The following is a 20,406-nucleotide window of genomic DNA, read 5'->3' as shown; positions in this document are numbered from 1 at the left end:
GTCTGCTCTTCCCTGGGTGTGTCACATTGACACTGTGGGGTCAATCTGCTCTTCCCTGGGTGTGTTACATTGACAGTGTGCGGTCAGTCTGCTCTTCCCTGGGTGCGTGACATTGACAGAGTGCGGTCAGTCTGCTCTTCCCTGGGTGCGTGACATTGACAGAGTGGGGTCAGTCTGCTCTTCCCTGGGTGTGTTACATTGACAGAGTGGGGTCAGTCTGCTATTCCCTGGGTGTGTTACATTGACAGAGTGGGGTTAGTCTGCTCTTCCCTGGGTATGTTACATTGACCTAGCCAGGTCAATCGTCTATTCCCTGGTTGTGTTACATTGACAGAGGGGGCTCAGTCTGCTCTTCCCTGGGTGTGTTACATTGACAGAGTGAGGTCAGTCTGCTCTTCCCTGTGTGTGTTACAATGACAGAGAGGGGTCAGTCTGCTCTTCCCTGGGTGTGTTACAATGACAGAGTTGGGTCAGCCTGCTCTTCCCAGAATGTGTTACATTGACAGAGTTGGGTCAGTCTGATCTTCCCTGGGTGTGAAACGTTGACAGAAAGGGCTCAGTCTGCTCTTCCCTGGGTGTTTTACATTGACAGAGTGGGGTCAGTCTGCTCTTCCCTGGGTGTGTTACATTGACAGAGTGGGGTCAGTCTGCTCTTCCCTGGGTGTGTTACATTGACAGAGTGAGGTCAGTCTGCTCTTCCCTGGGTGTGTTACATTGACAGAGTGGGATCAGTCTGCTCTTCCCTGGGTTTGTTACATTGACAGAGTGGGGTCAGTCTGCTCTACCCTGACTGGGTTACATTGACAGAGTGGGGTCAGTCTGCTCTTCGCTGGGTGCGTTACATTGACAGAATGGGGTCAATCTTGTCTTCCCTGGGTGTGTTACATTGACACAGAGGGGTCAGTCTGCACTTCCCTGGGTGTGTTACATTGACACAGTGGGGTCAGTCTGCTCTTCCCTGGGTGCGTGACATTGACAGAGTGCGGTCAGTCTGCTCTTCCCTGGGTGCGTGACATTGACAGAGTGGGGTCAGTCTGCTCTTCCCTGGGTGTGTTACATTGACAGAGTGGGGTCAGTCTGCTCTTCCCTGGGTGTGTTACATTGACAGAGTGGGGTTAGTCTGCTCTTCCCTGGGTATGTTACATTGACCTAGCCAGGTCAATCGTCTGTTCCCTGGTTGTGTTACATTGACAGAATGGGGCTCAGTCTGCTCTTCCCTGGGTGTGTTACATTGACAGAGTGAGGTCAGTCTGCTCTTCCCTGGGTGTGTTACATTGACAGAGTGGGGTCAGTCTGCTCCTCCCAGGGTGTGTTACATTGACAGAGTGGGGTCCGTCTGCACTTCCCTGTGTGTGTTACATTGACAGAGTGGGGTCAGTCTACTCTTCCCTGCGTGTGTTACATTGACTGAGTGGGGTCAGTCTACTCTTCCCTGCGTGTGTTACATTGACAGAGTGCGGTCAGTCTGCTCTTCCCAGGGTGTGTTGCATTGACAGAGTGGGGTCAGTCTGCTCCTCCCAGGGTGTGTTACAGTGACAGAGTGGGGTCAGTCTGCTCTTCCCTGGGTGGGTTACATTGACTGATTGCGGTCAGACTGCACTTACCAGCGTCTGTTACATTGATAGAGTGGGGTCAGTCTGTTTTTCCTTGGGTGTGTTACATTGACAGAGTGCAGCCAGTGTGCTCTTCCCTGAGTGCGTGACATTGACAGATTGGTGTCCGTCTGCTCTTCCCTGGGTGTGTTACATTGACTGAATGGGGTCAGTCTACTCTTCTTTGGGTGTGTTACATTGACAGAGTGGTGTAAGACTGCTCTTACTTGGGTGTTTTGCATTGACAGTGTTGGGACAGTGTGCTCTTCCCTGGGTGCGTTACATTGACGAAATGGTGTCAGTCTGCTCTTCCCTGTGTGTGTTCCATTGACAGAGTGGGGTCAGTCTGATCTTCCCTCAGTATGTTACATTGATAGAGTGGCGTCAGTCTGACCTTCCCTGGGTGGGTTACATTGACAGAGTGGGGTCAGTCTGCTCTTGCCTGGGTGGTTTACATTGACACAATGGAGTCAGTCTGCTCTTCCCTGGGTGTGTTACAGTGTCAGAGTGGGGTCAGTCTGCTCTTCCCTTGGTGTGTTAAATTGACAGAGTGGTTTCAGACTGCTCTTCCCTGGGTGTGTTATTTTGACAGAGTGGTGTCAGTCTGCTCTTCCCTGCGTGTGTTACATTGATAGAGAGGGGTCATTCTGTTTATCCCTGCGTGTGTAACATTGACCGGGTTGGGTCAGTCTGCTCTTCCCTGAATGTGTTATATTGACAGATTGGGGTCAGTCTGCTCTTCCCTGGGTGTGTTACATTGACAGAGTGGGGTCAGTCTGCTCTTCCCTGGGTGTGTTCCATTGACAGAGTGGGTTCAGTCTGCTCGTCCCTGGGTCTGTTACATTGACAGTTTGGGGTAAGTCGGCTCTTCCCTGGGTGTGTTCCATTGACAGAGTGGGGTCAGTCTGATCTTCCCTGGGTGTGTTACATTGACAGAGTGGGGTCAGTCTGCTCTTCCCTGGGTGTGTTACATTATCAGATTTGGTCCAGTCTGCTATTGCCAGGGTGTGTTACTTTGACAGAGTTGGTTCAGTCTGCTCTTCCCTGGGCGTGTTTCATTGACAGAGTGAGGTCAGTCTGCTCTTCACTGGGTGTGTTTTATTGACAGAGTGGGGTCAGTCTGCTCTTCACTGGGTGTGTTACATTTTCAGAGTGGGGGCAGTCTGCTCTTTCCTCGGTGTGATAGATTGACAGAGTGGGGTCAATATGCTCTTCCGTGGGTGTGTTACATTGACAGAGTGGGTTCAGTCTGCTCTTCCCTGGGTGCGTTACATTGACTGAATGGGGTCAGTTTGCTCTTCCCTGGGTGTGTTACAGTGACAGAGTGGGGTCAGTCTGCTCTTTCCTGGGTGTGTTACTTTGACAGAGTGGTTTCAGACTGTTCTTCCCTGGGTGTGTTATTTTGACAGTGTGGGGTCAGTATGCTCTTCCCTGTGTGTGTTATATTGACAGAATGGTGTCAGTCTGCTCTTCCCAGTGTGAGTTACATTGACAGAGTGGGGTTAGTCTGCTCTTCCCTGCGTGTGTTACATTGACAGTGTGGGGTCAGTATGATCATCCCTGGCTGAGTTACATTGACAGAATGGTGTCAGTCTGCTCCTCCCTGTGTGTGTTACATTGACAGAGTAGGGTCAGTCTGATCTTCCCTCAGTATGTTACATTGACAGTGTGGGGTCAGTATGCTCTTCCCTGTGTGTGTTACATTGATAGAATGGTGTCAGTCTGCCCTTCCCTTGGTGGGTTACATTGACAGAGTGGGGTCAGTCTGATCTTCCCTGGGTGCGTTACATTGACAGAATGGGGTCAGTCTGCTCTTCCCTGTGTGTGTTACATTGACAGAATGGTGTCAGTCTGCTCTTGCCTGGCTGGTTTACATTGACAGAATGGGGTCAGTCTGCTCTTCCCTGGGTGTGTTACATTGACAGTGTGGGGTCAGTCTGCTCTTCCCTGCGTGTGTTACAGTGACAGAGTGGGGTCAGTCTGCTCTTCCCTGGGTGTGTTAATTTGACAGAGTGGTTTCAGACTGCACTTCCCTGGGTGTGTTATTTTGACAGAGTGGTGTCAGTCTGCTCTTCCCTGGGTGTGTTACATTGACAGAGTGGGGTCATTCTGTTCTTCCCTGAGTGTTACATTGACAGAGTGGGGTCAGTCTGCGCTTCCCTGGGTTTGTTACATTGACAGAGTGGGGTCTGTCTGCTCTTACCTGGGTGTGTTACATTTTTGAGTGGGGTCAATCTGTCCTTCCCAGGGTGGGTAACATTGACAGAGTGGGGTCAATCTGCTCTTCCCTGGGTGTGTTACATTGACAGCGTTTGGGTCAGTCTGCTCGTCCCTGGGTCTGTTACATTGACAATTTGGGGTCAGTCTGCTCTTCCCTAGGTGTGGTACATTGACAGATTGAGGTTAGTCTGATCTTCCCTGGGTGTAATACATTGACAGAGTGGGGTCAGTATGCTCTTCCCTGTGCGTGTTACATTGACAGAGTGAGGTCAGACTGCTTCTCCCGTGGTGGGTTACTTTGACTGAGTGGGTTCCGTCTGCTCTTCCCTGGGTGTTTTACATTGACAGATGGTGTTAGTCTGCTCTTCCCTGGGTTTGTTACATTGACAGAGTGGGGTCAGTCTGCTCTTCCCAGAGTGTGTTACATTGACAGTGTTGGGTCAGTCTGCTCTTCCCTGGCTTTGTTACATTGACAGAGTGGGGTCAGTTTGCCCTTCTCTTGATGTGTATCATTGACAGATTGGTGTCCGTCTGCTCTTCCCTGGGTGTGTTACATTGACTGAATGGGGTCAGGCTACTCTTCTTTGGGTGTGTTACATTGACAGAGTGGTGTAAGTCTGCTCTTCCTTGGGTGTTTTGCATTGACAGTGTGGGGTCAGTGTGCTCTTCCCTGGGTGCGTTACATTGACAGAATGGTGTCAGTCTGCTCTTCCCTGTGTGTGTTCCATTGACAGAGCGGGGTCAGTCTGATCTTCCCTCGGTATGTTACATTGATAGAGTGGCGTCAGTACGACCTTCCCTGGGTGGGATACATTTCCAGAGCGGGGTCAGTCTGCTCTTCCCTGGGTGTGTTACATTGATAGAGTGGCGTCAGTCTGCTCTTCCCTGGGTGTGTTACATTGACAGAATGGTGTCAGTCTGCTCTTCACTGTGTGTGTTACATTGACAGAGTGGGGTCAGTCTGATCTTCCCTCGGTATGTTACATTGATAGAGTGCCGTCATTCTGCCCTTCCCTGGGTGGGTTACATTGACAGAGTGGGGTCAGTCTGCTCTTGCCTGGGTGGTTTACATTGACACAATGGGGTCAGTCTGCTCTTCCCTGGGTGTGTTACAGTGTCAGAGTGGGGTCAGTCTGCTCTTCCCTTGGTGTGTTAAATTGACAGAGTGGTTTCAGACTGCTCTTCCCTGGGTGTGTTATTTTGACAGAGTGGTGTCAGTCTGCTCTTCCCTGGGTGTGTTACATTGACAGAGAGGGGTCATTCTGTTCTACCCTGGGTGTGTAACATTGACCGGGTTGGGTCAGTCTGCTCTTCCCTGAATGTGTTACATTGACAGAGTGGGGTCAGTCTGCTCTTCCCTGGGTGTGTTCCATTGACAGATTGGGGTCAGTCTGATCTTCCCTGGGTGTGTTACATTGACAGAGTGGGGTCAGTCTGCTCTTCCCTGGGTGTGTTACATTATCAGGTTTGGTCCAGTCTGCTATTGCCAGGGTGTGTTACTTTGACAGAGTTGGTTCAGTCTGCTCTTCCCTGGGTGTGTTTCATTGACAGAGTGAGGTCAGTCTGCTCTTTACTGGGTGTGTTACATTTTCAGAGTGGGGTCAGTCTGCTCTTCCCTGGGTGTGTTACATTCACAGAGTGGGTTCAGTCTGCTCTTCCCTGGGTGCGTTACATTGACTGAATGGGGTCAGTATGCTCTTCCCTGGGTGTGTTACAGTGACAGAGTGGGGTCAGTCTGCTCTTTCCTGGGTGTGTTAATTTGACAGAGTGGTTTCAGACTGTTCTTCCCTGGGTGTGTTATTTTGACATGAGTGGTGTCAGTCTGTTCTTCCCTGGGTCTCTTCTTCACTGTGTGTGTTACATTGACAGAGTTGGGTCAATCTGCTCTTCCCTGAATGTGTTACATTGACAGAGTGGCGTCAGTCTGCCCTTCCCTGGGTTTGTTACATTGACAGAGTGGGGTCAGTCTGCTCTTCCCTGGGTGTGTTACATTCACAGAGTGGGGTCAGTCTGTCCTTCCCAGGGTGTGTAACCTTGACAGAGTGAGGTCAGTCTGCTCTTCCGTGGGTGTGTTACATTGACAGAGTGGTGTCAGTATGCTCTTCCCTGGGTGTGTTACATTGACAGATTGGTGTCAGTCTGCTCTTCCATGTGTGTTTTACTTTGACTGAGTGGGGTCCGTCTGCTCTTCCCTGGGTGTTTTACATTGACAGATGTTGTCAGTCTGCTCTTCCCTGGGTTTGTTACATTGTCAGAGTGGGGTCAGTCTGCTCTTCCCGGGGTATGTTACATTGACAGTGTTGGGTCAGTCTGCTCTTCCCTGGCTTTGTTACATTGACAGAGTGGGGTCAGTTTGCCCTTCTCTGGGTGTGTATCGTTGACAGATTGGTGTCCGTCTGCTCTTCCCTGGGTGTGTTACATTGACTGAATGGGGTCAGTCTACTCTTCTTTGGGTGTGTTACATTGACCGAGTGGTGTAAGTCTGCTCTTCCTTGGGTGGTTTGCATTGACAGTGTGGGGTCAGTGTGCTCTTCCCTGGAAGCGTTACATTGACAGAACGGTGTCAGTCTGCTCTTCCCTGTGTGTGTTACATTGACCGAGTGGGGTCAGTTGATCTTCCCTCGGTATGTTACATTGATAGAGAGGCGTCAGTCTGACCTTCCCTGGGTGGGTTACATTGACAGAGTGGGGTCAGTCTGCTCTTCCCTGGGTGTGTTACATTGATTGAGTGGCGTCAGTCTGCTCTTCCCTGGGTGTGTTACATTGACAGAATGGTGTCAGTCTGCTCCTCCCTGTGTGTGTTACATTGACAGAGTGGGGTCAGTCTGATCTTCCCTCGGTATGTTACATTGACAGAATGGGGTCAGTCTGCCCTTCCCTGGGTGGGTTATATTGACAGAGTGGGGTCAGTCTGCTCTTACCTGGGTGGTTTACATTGACAGAATGGGGTCAGTCTGCTCTTCCCTGGGTGTGTTACAGTGTCAGAGTGGGGTCAGTCTGCTCTTCCCTTGGTGTGTTACTTTGACAGAGTGGTTTCAGACTGCTCTTCCCTGAATGTGTTACATTGACAGAGTGGCGTCAGTCTGCCCTTCCCTGGGTTTGTTACATTGACAGAGTGGGGTCAGTCTGCTCTTCCCTGGGTGTGTTACATTCACAGAGTGGGGTCAGTCTGTCCTTCCCAGGGTGTGTAACCTTGACAGAGTGAGGTCAGTCTGCTCTTCCGTGGGTGTGTTACATTGACAGAGTGGGGTCAGTATGCTCTTCCCTGGGTGTGTTACATTGACAGAATGGTGTCAGTCTGCTCTTCCATGTGTGTTTTACTTTGACTGAGTGGGGTCCGTCTGCTCTTCCCTGGGTGTTTTACATTGACAGATGGTGTCAGTCTGCTCTTCCCTGGGTTTGTTACATTGTCAGAGTGGGGTTAGTCTGCTCTTCCCGGGGTATGTTACATTGACAGTGTTGGGTCAGTCTGCTCTTCCTGGCTTTGTTACATTGACAGAGTGGGGTCAGTTTGCCCTTCTCTGGGTGTGTATCGTTGACAGATTGGTGTCCGTCTGCTCTTCCCTGGGTGTGTTTCATTGACTGAATGGGTTTAGTCTACTCTTCTTTGGGTGTGTTACATTGACAGAGTGGTGTAAGTCTGCTCTTCCTTGGGTGGTTTGCATCGACAGTGTGGGGTCAGTGCGCTCTTCCCTGGGTGCGTTACATTGACAGAACGGTGTCAGTCTGCTCTTCCCTGTGTGTGTTACATTGACCGAGTGGGGTAAGTTGATCTTCCCTCGGTATGTTACATTGATAGAGAGGCGTCAGTCTGACCTTCCCTGGGTGGGTTACATTGACAGAGTGGGGTCAGTCTGCTCTTCCCTGGGTGTGTTACATTGATTGAGTGGCGTCAGTATGCTCTTCCCTGGGTGTGTTACATTGACAGAATGGTGTCAGTCTGCTCCTCCCTGTGTGTGTTACATTGACAGAGTGGGGTCAGTCTGATCTTCCCTCGGTATGTTACATTGACAGAATGGGGTCAGTCTGCCCTTCCCTGGGTGGGTTATATTGACAGAGTGGGGTCAGTCTGCTCTTACCTGGGTGGTTTACATTGACAGAATGGGGTCAGTCTGCTCTTCCCTGGGTGTGCTCTTCCCTGGGTGTGTTACTGGATTTGGTCCAGTCTGCTATTGCCAGGGTGTGTTACTTTGACAGAGTTGGTTCAGTCTGCTCTTCCCTGGGTGTGTTACATTTTCAAAGTGGGGTCAGTCTGCTCTTCCCTGGGTGTGTTTCATTGATAGAGTGGGGTCAGTCTGCTCTTCACTGGGTGTGTTACATTTTCAGAGTAGGGTCAGTCTGCTCTTTCCTGGGTGTGTTCGATTGACAGAGTGGGGTCAATATGCTCTTCCCTGGGTGTGTTACATTGACAGAGTGGGTTCAGTCTGCTCTTCCCTGGGTGCGTTACATTGACTGAATGGGGTCAGTCTGCTCTTCCCTGGGTGTGTTACTTTGACAGAGTGGGGTCAGTTTGCCCTTCTCTGGGTGTGTATCATTGACAGATTGGTGTCCGTCTGCTCTTCCCTGGGTGTGTTAAATTGACTGAATGGGGTCAGTCTACTCTTCTTTGGGTGTGTTACATTGACAGAGTGGTGTAAGTCTGCTCTTCCTTGGGTGTTTTGCATTGACAGCGTGGGGTCAGTGTGCTCTTCCCTGGGTGCGTTACATTGACAGAATGGTGTCAGTCTGCTCTTCCTTGGGTGTTTTGCATTGACAGCGTGGGGTCAGTCTGCTCTTCCCTGGGTGTGTTACATTGACAGAGAGGGGTCATTCTGTTCTTCCCTGGGTGTGTAACATTGACAGGGTTGGGTCAGTCTGCTCTTCCCTGAATGTGTTACATTGACGGAGTGGGGTCAGTCTGCCCTTCCCTCGGTTTGTTACATTGACAGAGTGGGGTCAGTCTGCTCTTCCCTGGGTGTGTTACATTGTCAGATTGGGTCCCGTCTGCTATTTCCATGGTGTGTTACTTTGACAGAGTTGGTTCAGTGTGCTTTTCCCTGGGTGTGTTTCATTGACAGAGTGGGGTCAGTCTGCTCTTCACTGGGTGTGTTACATTTTCAGAGTGGGGTCAGCCTGCTCTTTCCTGGGTGTGTTAGATTGACAGAGTGGGCTCAATATGCTCTTCCCTGGGTGTGTTACATTGACAGAGTGGGGTCAGTCTGATCTTCCCTCGGTACGTTACATTGATAGAGGGGCGTCAGTCTGACCTTCCCTGGGTGGGTTACATTGACAGAGCGGGGTCAGTCTGCTCTTCCCCGGGTGTGTTACATTGATAGAGTGGCGTCAGTCTGCTCTTCACTGGGTGTGTTACATTGACAGAATGGTGTCAGTCTGCTCTTCACTGTGTGTGTTACATTGACAGAGTGGGGTCAGTCTGCTCCTCCCTGTGTGTGTTACATTGACAGAGTGGGGTCAGTCTGATATTCCCTCGGTATTTTACATTGATAGAGTGCCGTCAGTCTACCCTTCCCTGGGTGGGTTACATTGACAGAGTGGGGTCAGTCGGCTCTTGCCTGGGTGTGTTACAGTGTCAGAGTGGGGTCAGTCTGCTCTTCTCTTGGTGTGTTACTTTGACAGAGTGGTTTCAGACTGCTCTTCCCTGGGTGTGTTATTTTGACAGAGTGGTGACAGTCTGCTCTTCACTGGGTGTGTTACATTGACGGAGAGGGGTCATTCTGTTCTTCCCTGGGTGTGTAACATTGACAGGGTTGGGTCAGTCTGCTCTTCCCTGAATGTGTTACATTGACAGAGTGGGGTCAGTCTGCTCTTCCCTGAGTGTGTTTCATTGACAGAGTGGTGTCAGTTTGATCTTCCCTGGGTGTGTTACATTGACAGATTGGGGTCAGTCTGCTCTTCCCTGGGTGTGTTTCATTGACAGAGTGAGGTCAGTCTGCTCTTCCCTGGGTGTGTTACATTTTCAGAGTGGGGTCAGTCTGCTCTTCACTGGGTGTGTTACATTTTCAGAGTGGGGTCAGTATGCTCTTTCCTGGGTGTGTTAGATTGACAGAGTGTGGTCAATATGCTCTTCCCTGGGTGTGTTACAGTGACAGTGTGGGGTCAGTCTGCTCTTTCCTGGGTGTGTTACATTGACAGAGTGGTTTCAGACTGTTCTTCCCTGCGTCTGTTACATTGACAGAGTTGGGTCAATCTGCTCTTCCCTGAATGTGTTACATTGACAGAGTGCCGTGAGTCTGCTCTTCCCGGGGTGTGTTACATTGACAGTGTTGGGTCAGTCTGATCTTCCCTCGGCATGTTACTTTGATAGAGTCGGGTCCGTCTGCTCTTCCCTGCGTGTGTTACATTGACAGTGTGGGGTCAGTCTGCACTTCACTGGGTGTTTTACATTTTCAGATTGGGTTCAGTCTGCTCTCCCTGGGTGTGTTATATTGACAGAGTGGTGTCAGTCTACTCTTCCCTGGGTGTGTTACATTGACAGTTTGGGGTCAGTCTGCTCTTCCCTGGGTGTTGTACATTGACAAAATGGTGTCAGTCTGCTCTTCCAAGTGTGAGTTACATTGACAGAGTGGGGTTAGTCTGCTCTTCCCTGCGTGTGTTACATTGACAGCTTGGGGTCAGTGTGCTCTTCCCTGTGTGTTTTACATTGACAGAATGGTGTCAGTCTGCTCTTCCCTGTGAGTGTTACATTGACAGAGTAGGGTCAATCTGATCTTCCCTCGGTATGTTACATTGACAGTGTGAGGTCTGTATGCTCTTCCCTGTGTGTGTTACATTGATAGAATGGTGTCAGTCTGCCCTTCCCTGCGTGGGTTACATTGACAGAGTGGGGTCAGTCTGATCTTCTCTGGGTGTGTTACATTGACAGAGTGGGGTCAGTCTGCTCTTCCCTGTGTGTGTTACATTGACAGAATGGTGTCAGTCTGCCCTTCCCTGGGTGGGTTACATTGACAGAGTGGGGTCAGTCTGATCTTCCCTGGGTGTGTTACATTGACACAGTGGGGTCAGTCTGCTCTTCCCTGGGTGTGTTACATTGGCAGAGTGGGTTCAGTCTGCTCTTCCCTGGGTGCGTTACATTGACAGAGTGGGGTCAGTCTGCTCTTGCCTGGCTGGTTTACATTGGCAGAATGGGGTCAGTCTGCTCTTCCCTGGGTGTGTTACATTGACAGTGTGGGGTCCGTCTGTTCTTCCCTGCGTGTGTTACAGTGACAAAGTGGGGTCAGTCCGCTCTTCCCTGGGTGTGTTAATTTGACAGAGTGGTTTCAGACTGCACTTCCCTGGGTGTGTTATTTTGACAGAGTGGTGTCAGTCTGTTCTTCCCTGATTGTGTTACATTGACAGGGTTGGGTCAGTCTGCTCTTCCCTGAATGTGTTACATTGACAGAGTGGTGTCAGTCTACTCTTCCCTGGGTGTGTCACATTGACAGAATGGGGTCAGTCTGCTCTTCCCAGGGTGTGTTACATTGACAGAGTGGGGTCAGTCTGCTCTTCCCTGTGTGCGTTACATTGACAGAATGGTGTCAGTCTGCCCTTCCCTGGGTGGGTTACATTGACAGAGTGGGGTCAGTCTGATCTTCCCTGGGTGTGTTACATTGACACAGTGGGGTCAGTCTGCTCTTCCCTGGGTGTGTTACATTGACAGAGTGGGTTCAGTCTGCTCTTCCCTGGGTGCGTTACATTGACAGAGTGGGGTCAGTCTGCTCTTGCCTGGCTGGTTTACATTGGCAGAATGGGGTCAGTCTGCTCTTCCCTGGGTGTGTTACATTGGCAGTGTGGGGTCCGTCTGTTCTTCCCTGCGTGTGTTACAGTGACAAAGTGGGGTCAGTCCGCTCTTCCCTGGGTGTGTTAATTTGACAGAGTGGTTTCAGATTGCACTTCCCTGGGTGTGTTATTTTGACAGAGTGGTGTCAGTCTGTTCTTCCCTGATTGTATTACATTGACAGGGTTGGGTCAGTCTGCTCTTCCCTGAATGTGTTACATTGACAGAGTGGTGTCAGTCTACTCTTCCCTGGGTGTGTCACATTGACAGAATGGGGTCAGTCTGCTCTTCCCAGGGTGTGTTACATTGAGAGAGTGGCGTCAGTCTGAACTTCCCTCGGCATGTTACATTGATAGAGTGGTGTCAGTCTGCTCTTCCCTGGGTGTGTTACATTGACAGATTGGTGTCAGTCTGATCTTCCCTTGGTGTATTACGTTGACAGAGTGGGGTCAGTCTGCTCTTCCCTGGATGTGTTATATTGACAGTTTGGGGTCAGTCTGCTCTTCCCTGGGTGTGTTACATTGAAAGAGTGGGGCCAGTCTGCACTTCCCAGGGTGTGTTACTTTGACAGAGTTGGTTCAGTCTGCTCATCACTGGGTGTGTTACATTTTCAGATTGGGGTCAGTCTGCTCTTCCCTGGGTGTGTTAGATTGACAGAGTCGGGTCAGTATGCTCTTTCCTGGGTCTGTTACATTGAAAGAGTGGGTTCAGTCAGCTCTTCCCTGGGTGCGTTACATTGACTGAATGGGGTCAGTCTGCTCTTCCCTGGGTGTGTTACAGTGACAGAGTGGGGGCAGTCTGCTCTTTCCTGGGTGTGTTACATTCACAGAGTGGGGTCAGTCTGTCCTTCCCAGGGTGTGTTACATTGACAGAGTGGGGTCAGTATGCTCTTCCCTGTGTGTGTTACTTTGACAGAGTGGTTTCAGAATGTTCTTCCCTGGGTGTGTTATTTTGACAGAGTTGTGTCAGTCTGCTCTTCCCTGGGTTTGTTACATTGACAGAGTGGGGTCAATCTGCTCTACCCTGAATGTGTCACATTGACAGAGTGGGGTCAGTCTGCTCTTCCCTGGGTGTGTTATATTGACAGAGTGGGGTCAGTATGCTCTTCCCTGTGTGTGTTACATTGACAGAATGGTGTCAGTCTGCTCTTCCCTGTGTGTGTTACATTGACAGAGTGGGGTCAGTCTGATCTTCCCTCGGTATGTTACAGGGATAGAGTGGCGTCAGTCTGCCGTTCCCTGGGTGTGTTACATTGACAGAGTGGGGTCTGTCTGCTCTTCCCTGGGTGAGTTACATTGACAGAGTGGGTTCAGTCTGCGCTTCCCTGGGTGTGTTACTTTGACAGAGTGATTTCAGACTGCCCTTCCCTGTGTGTGTTATTTTGACAGATGGTGTCAGTCCGCTCTTCCCTGAACGTGTTACATTGACAGACTGGGGTCAGTATGCTCTTCCCTGTGTGTGTTAGTTTGACAGAGTGGTTTTAGACTGTTCTTCCCTGGGTGTGTTATTTTGACAGAGTTGTGTCAGTCTGCTTTTCCCTGGGTGTGTTACATTGACAGAGTGGGGTCAGTCTGTTCTTCCCTGGGTCTGTTACAGTGACAGAGTTGGGTCAATCTGCTCTACCCTGAATGTGTTACATTGACAGAATGGGGTCTGTCTGCTCTTCCCCGGGTGTGTTACATTGACAGAGTAGGGTCAGGCTGCTCTTCCCTGGGTGCGTTACATTGGCAGAGTGGGGTCAATCTGCTCTTCCCTGGGTGTGTTACATTGACAGAGTGGGGTCAGTCTGCTCTTCCTTATTGGGTTACATTGACAGAGTGGGGTCAATCTGCTCTTCCCTGGGTGTGTTACATTGTCAGATTGGGGTCAGTCTGCTCTGTCCTAGGTGGGTTACATTGTCAGATTGGGGTCAGTCTGCTCTGCCCTAGGTGGGTTACATTGACAGAGTGGATTCAGTCTGATCTTGCCAGGGTGTCTTACATTGACAGTGTGGGGTCAGTCTGCTCTTCCCTGGGTGTGTTCCAATGACAGAGTGGGGTCAGTCTGCTCTTCCCTGGGTGTGTTACAATGACAGAGTGGTGTCAGTCAGCTCTTCCCTGGGTGTGTTACATTGACAGAGTGGGGTGAGTCTGCTATTCCCTGGGTGTGTTATATTGACAGAGTGGGGTCAGTCTGCTCTCTCCTGGGTGTGTTCCAATGACAAAGTGTGGTCAGTCTGCTCTTCCTTGGGTGTGTTACATTGACAGAGTGGGGTCAGTCTGCTCTTCGCTCGGTGTGTTATATTGACAGAGTGGGGTCATTCTGCTTCTGACTGTGTGAGTCAGTTTGTCAGAGTGAGGTCTGTCTGCTCTTCCCTGGGTCTGTTACATTGACAGAGTGGGTTCAGTCTGGTCTTCCCTGGATGTGTTACATTGACAGAGTGGGGTCAGTCTGCTCTTTCCTCGGTGGGTTTCTTTGAAAGAGTGGGGTGAGTCTGCACTTCCTTGGGTGTGTTACATTGACAGAGTGGGGTCAGTCTGCTCCCCCTGGGTGTGTTACATTGACAGTGTGGGGTCAGTCTGCTCTTCCCTGAGTATGTTACATTGACTGAGTGGTGTCAGTCTGCTCTTTCCTGGCTGTGTTATATTGACGGAATGGGGTCAGTCTGCTCTTCTCTGGATGTGTGACATTGACAGAGTGTGGTGAGTCTGCTCTTCCCTGGGTGTGTTACATTTTGACAGAGTGGGGACAGTCTGTTCTTCCCTGGGTGTTTTACATTGACCCAGTGGGGACTGTCTGATCTTCCCTGGGTGTTGTACATTGACAGAGTGGGGTCTGTCTGATCTTCCCTGGGTGATTTACATTGACAGAGTGGGGTCAGTCTGCTCTTCCCTGGGTGTGTTATATTGACAAAGTTGGGTCAGTCTGCTCTTCCCTGGGTGTGCTACATTGCCAGAGTGGGGTCAGTCTGCTCTGTCCTCGGTGTGTTACATTGACAGAGTGGGGTCAGTCTGCTCTTTCCTGAGTGTGTAACATTGACAGAGTGGGGTCAGTCTGCTCTTCCCTGGGTGGGGTACATTTTAAGAGTGGGGTCAGTCTGCTCTTCCCTGGGTGGTTTACATTGACAGAATGGGGTCTCTCTGCTCTTCCCCAGGTGTGTTACATTAACAGAGTGGTGTCACTCAGCTCTTCCCTGTGTGTGTTATTTTGACAGATGGTGTCAGTCTGCTCTTCCCTGAATGTGTTACATTGACAGAGTGGGGTCAGCCTGCCCTTTCCTGGGTTTGTTACATTGACAGAGTGGGGTCTGTCTGCTCTTCCCTGGGAGTGTTACATTCACAGAGTGTAGTCAGTCTGTCCTTCCCAGGGTGGGTAACATTGACAGAGTGGGGTCCCCCTGCTCTTCCTGTGTGTGTTACATTGACAGAGTAGGATTAGGCTGCTCTTCCCTGGGTGTGTTACATTGGCAGAGTGGGTCAATCTGCTCTTCCCTGGGTGTGTTACATTGGTAGAGTTTGGGTCAGTCTGCTCTTCCCTAGAAGTGTTACATTGACAGAGTGGGGTCAGTCTGCTCTTCCTTGTTGGGTTACATTGACAGAGTGGAGTCAATCTGCTCTTCCCTGGGTGTGTTACATTGTCAGATTGGGGTCAGCCTGCTCTGCCCTAGGTGGGTTACATTGACAGAGTGGATTCAGTCTAATCTTGCCAGGGTTTGTTACATTGACAGTGTGGGGTCAGTCTGCTCTTCACTGGGTGTGTTACATTGGCAGAGTGGGTTCAATCTGCTCTTCCCTGGGTGTGTTACATTGACAGATTGGGGTCAGTCTGCTCTTCCCTGGGTGCTTTACTTTGACTGAATGGGGTCAGTCTGCTCTTCCCTGGGTATGCTACATTGACTGAGTGGGGTCAGTTTGCTCTTCCCTGGGTGTTTTACATTGACAGAGTGGGGTCAGTCTGCTCTTCCTTGTTGGGTTACATTGACAGAGTGGGGTCAGTCTGCTCTTCCCTGGGTGTGTTACATTGCCAGATTGGGGTCCGTCTGCTCTGCCCTAGGTGGGTTACATTAACAGAGTGGGTTCAGTCTGATCTTCCCAGGGTGTGTTACCTTGACAGTGTGGTTTCAGTCTGCTCTTCACTGGGTGTGTTACATTTTCAGATTGGGGTCAGTCTGCTCTTCCCTGGGTGTGTTATATTGACAGAGTGGTGTCAGTCTACTCTTCCCTGGGTGTGTTACATTGACAGAATGGGGTCAGTCTGCTCTTCCCTGGGTGTGTTACATTGACAGAGTGGGGTCCGTCGGAACTTCCCTGGGCATGTTACATTGATAGAGTGGGGTCAGTCTGCTCTTCCCTGGGTGTGTTACATTGACAGAGTGGGGTCAGTCTGATCTTCCCTGGGTGTGTTACATTGACCGAGTGGGGTCAGTCTGCTCTTCCCTGGGTCTGTTACATTGACAGTTTGGGGTCAGTCTGCTCTTCCCTTGGTGTGTTAATTTGACAGATTGCGGTCAGTCTGATCTTCCCTGGGTGTGTTACATTGACAGAGTGGGGTTAGTCTGTTCTGCCCTGGGTGTGTTACATTGACAGAGTGGGGTCAGTCTGCTCTTCCTTGTTGGGTTACATTGACAGAGTGGCGTCAGTCTGCTCTTCCCTGGGAGTGTTACTTTGACAGAGTGGTGTCAGACTGCTCTTCCCTGGGTGTGTTATATTTTGACTGAGTAGGGTAAGTCTGATCTTCCCTGGGTGTGTTACATTGACAGAGTGGGGTCTCACTGATCTTCCCTGGGTGTGTTACATCGACAGAGTCGGGTCAGTCTGCTCTTCCCTGGCTGTGTTAAATTGACAGAGTGGGGTCAGTTTGCCCCTCCCTGGGTGTGTTTCATTGACAGATTGGGGTCAGTCTGATCTTCCCTGGGTATGTCACATTGAAAGGGTTGGGTTCACTCTGCTCTTCCCTGGGTGTGTTACATTGACAGAGTGGGGTCAGTCTGCTCCTCCCTGGTTGTGTTACTTTGACAGAGTGAGGTCAGTCTGCTCTTCCTTGGGTGTGTTACATTGACAGAGTGGGGTCAGTCTGCTCCCCCTGGGTGTGTTTCATTGACAGTGTGGGGTCAGTCTGCTCTTCCCTGAGTATGTTACGTTGACTGAGTGGTGTCAGTCTGCTCTTCCCTGGCTGTGTTATATTGACAGAATGGGGTCAGTCTGCTCTTCCCTGGGTGTGTTACATTGACAGAGTGGGGACAGTCTGTTCTTCCCTGGGTGTTTTACATTGACAGAGTGGGGTCTGTCTGATCTTCCCTGGGTGTTTTACTTTGACAGATTGGGGTCAGTTTGCTCTTCCCTGGGTGTGTTATATTGACAAAGTTGGGTCAGTCTGCTCTTCCCTGGGTGTGCTACATTGACAGAGTGGGGTCAGTCTGCTCTGTCCTCGGTGTGTTACATTGACAGAGTGTGGTCAGTCTGCTCTTTCCTGGGTGTGTTACATTGACAGAGTGGGGTCAGTCTGCTCTTACCTGGGTGGGTTACATTTTAAGAGTGGGGTCAGTCTCCTCTTCCCTGGGTGTGTTACATTGACAGAGTGTGGTCAGTCTGCTCTTCCCTGGGTGTGTTACATTGACAGAGTGGGGTCAGTCTGCTCTTTCCTGGGTGTGTTACATTCACAGAGTGGGGTCAGTCTGCTCTTCCCGGGGTGTGTTACATTTACAGAGTGGGGTCAGTTTGCCCCTTCCTGGGTGTGTTTCATTGACAGATGGGGTAAGTCTGATCTTCCCTGGGTATGTTACATTGAAAGGGTTGGGGTCACTCTGCTCTTCCCTGGGTGTGTTACATTGACAGAGTTTTGTCAGTCTGCTCTTCCCTAAGTGTGTGACATTGAAAGAGTGGGGTCAGTCTGCTCTTCCCTGGGTGTGTTCCAATGACAGAGTGGTGTCAGTCTGCTCTTCCCTGGGTGTTTTACAATGACAGAGTGGTGTCAGTCAGCTCTTCCCTGGATGTGTTACATTGACAGAGTGGGGTGAGTCTGCTATTCCCTGGGTGTGTTATATTGACAGAGTGGGGTCAGTCTGCTCTCTCCTGGGTGTGTTCCAATGACAGAGTGTGGTCAGTCTGCTCTTCCTTGGGTGTGTTACATTGACAGAGTGGGGTCAGTCTGCTCTTCGCTCGGTGTGTTATATTGACAGAGTGGGGTCATTCTGCTTCTGACTGTGTGAGTCAGTTTGTCAGAGTGAGGTCCGTCTGCTCTTCCCTGGGTCTGTTACATTGACAGAGTGGGTTCAGTCTGGTCTTCCCTGGATGTGTTACATTGACAGAGTGGAGTCAATCTGCTCTTTCCTCGGTGGGTTTCTTTGAAAGAGTGGGGTGAGTCTGCACTTCCTTGGGTGTGTTACATTGACAGAGTGGGGTCAGTCTGCTCCCCCTGGGTGTGTTTCATTGACAGTGTGGGGTCAGTCTGCTCTTCCCTGAGTATGTTACGTTGACTAAGTGGTGTCAGTCTGCTCTTCCCTGGCTGTGTTATATTGACGGAATGGGGTCAGTCTGCTCTTCTCTGGATGTGTGACATTGACAGAGTGTGGTGAGTCTGCTCTTCCCTGGGTGTGTTACATTTTGACAGAGTGGGGACAGTCTGTTCTTCCCTGGGTGTTTTACATTGACCAGTGGGGTCTGTCTGATCTTCCCTGGGTGTTGTACATTGACAGAGTGGGGTCTGTCTGATCTTCCCTGGGTGTTTTACATTGACAGAGTGGGGTCAGTCTGCTCTTCCCTGGGTGTGTTATATTGACAAAGTTGGGTCAGTCTGCTCTTCCCTGGGTGTGCTACATTGCCAGAGTGGGGTCAGTCTGCTCTTGTCCTCGGTGTGTTAAATTGACAGAATGGGGTTAGTCTGCTTTTCCCTGGGTGGGTTACGTTGACAGAGTGGGGTCAGTCTGCTCTTCCCTGGGTGTGTTACATTGACTGTGTGGGGTTAGTCTGCTCTGCCCTGGGTTTGTTACATTGACAGAGTGGCGTCAGTCTGCTCTTCCCTGAGTGTGTTACATTGACAGAGTGGGGTCAGTCTGCTCTTCCCCGGTGTGTTACATTTACAGAGTGGGGTCAGTTTGCCCCTTCCTGGGTGTGTTTCATTGACAGATTGGGGTAAGTCTGATCTTCCCTGGGTATGTTACATTGAAAGGGTTGGGGTCACTCTGCTCTTCCCTGGGTGGGCTATATTGACAGAGTGGGTTCAGTCAGCTCTTCCCTGGGTGGGTTACATTGACAGAGTGGGGTCAGTCTGCTCTTCCCTGGGTGGGTTAAACTGACCGAGTGGGATCAGTCTGCTCTTCCCTGGTTGTGTTACATTGACAGATTGGGGTCAGTCTGCTCTTCCCTGGGTGTGTTACATTTTCAGATTGGGGTCAGTCTGCTCTTCCCTGGGTGTGTTATATTGACAGAGTGGGGTCAGTCTGCTCTCTCCTGGGTGTGTTCCAATGACAGAGTGTGGTCAGTCTGCTCTTCCTTGGGTGTGTTACATTGACAGAGTGGGGTCAGTCTGCTCTTCGCTCGGTGTGTTATATTGACAGTGTGGGGTCATTCTGCTTCTGACTGTGTGAGTCAGTTTGTCAGAGTGAGGTCCGTCTGCTCTTCCCTGTGTCTGTTACATTGACAGAGTGGGTTCAGTCTGGTCTTCCCTGGATGTGTTACATTGACAGAGTGGAGTCAGTCTGCTCTTTCCTCGGTGGGTTTCTTTGAAAGAGTGGGGTGAGTCTGCACTTCCTTGGGTGTGTTACATTGACAGAGTGTGGTCAGTCTGCTCCCCCTGGGTGTGTTTCATTGACAGTGTGGGGTCAGTCTGCTCTTCCCTGAGTATGTTACGTTGACTGAGTGGTGTCAGTCTGCTCTTCCCTGGCTGTGTTATATTGACAGAATGGGGTCAGTCTGCTCTTCCCTGGGTGTGTTACATTTTGACAGAGTGGGGACAGTCTGTTCTTCCCTGGGTGTTTACATTGACCCAGTGGGGTCTGTCTGATCTTCCCTGGGTGTTGTACATTGACAGAGTGGGGTCTGTCTGATCTTCCCTGGGTGTTTTACATTGACAGAGTGGGGTCAGTCTGCTCTTCCCTGGGTGTGTTATATTGACAAAGTTGGGTCAGTCTGCTCTTCCCTGGGTGTGCTACATTGCCAGAGTGGGGTCAGTCTGCTCAGTCCTCGGTGTGTTACATTGACAGAGTGGGGTCAGTCTGCTCTTCCCTGGGTGGGGTACAATTTAAGAGTGGGGTCAGTCTGCTCTTCCCTGGGTGTGTTACATTGACATATTGGGGTCAGTCTGCTCTTCCCTGGGTGTGTTATATTGACAGAGTGGGGTTAGTCTGCTTTTCCCTGGGTGGGTTACGTTGACAGAGTGGGGTCAGTCTGCTCTTCCCTGGGTGTGTTACATTGACTGTGTGGGGTCAGTCTGCTCTGCCCTGGGTTTGTTACATTGACAGAGTGGCGTCAGTTTGCCCCTTCCTGGGTGTGTTTCATTTACAGATTGGGGTAAGTCTGATCTTCCCTGGGTATGTTACATTGAAAGGGTTGGGGTCACTCTGCTCTTCCCTGGGTGGGCTATATTGACAGAGTGGGTTCAGTCAGCTCTTCCCTGGGTGGGTTACATTGACAGAGTGGGGTCAGTCTGCTCTTCCCTGGGTAGGTTAAACTGACCGAGTGGGATCAGTCTGCTCTTTCCCTGGTTGTGTTACATTGACAGATTGGGGTCAGTCTGCTCTTCCCTGGGTGTGTTACATTGACAGATTGGGGTCAGTCTGCTCTTCCCTGGGTGTGTTACATTGACAGAGTGGGGTCAGTCTGCTCTTCCCTGGGTGTCTTACATTGACAGAGTGGGGTCAGTCTG

This window comes from Chiloscyllium punctatum, chromosome 23 (assembly GCF_047496795.1).
Source record: "Chiloscyllium punctatum isolate Juve2018m chromosome 23, sChiPun1.3, whole genome shotgun sequence".
Taxonomy (NCBI): domain Eukaryota; kingdom Metazoa; phylum Chordata; class Chondrichthyes; order Orectolobiformes; family Hemiscylliidae; genus Chiloscyllium; species Chiloscyllium punctatum.
Note: the sequence above shows the minus strand (reverse complement) of the source record.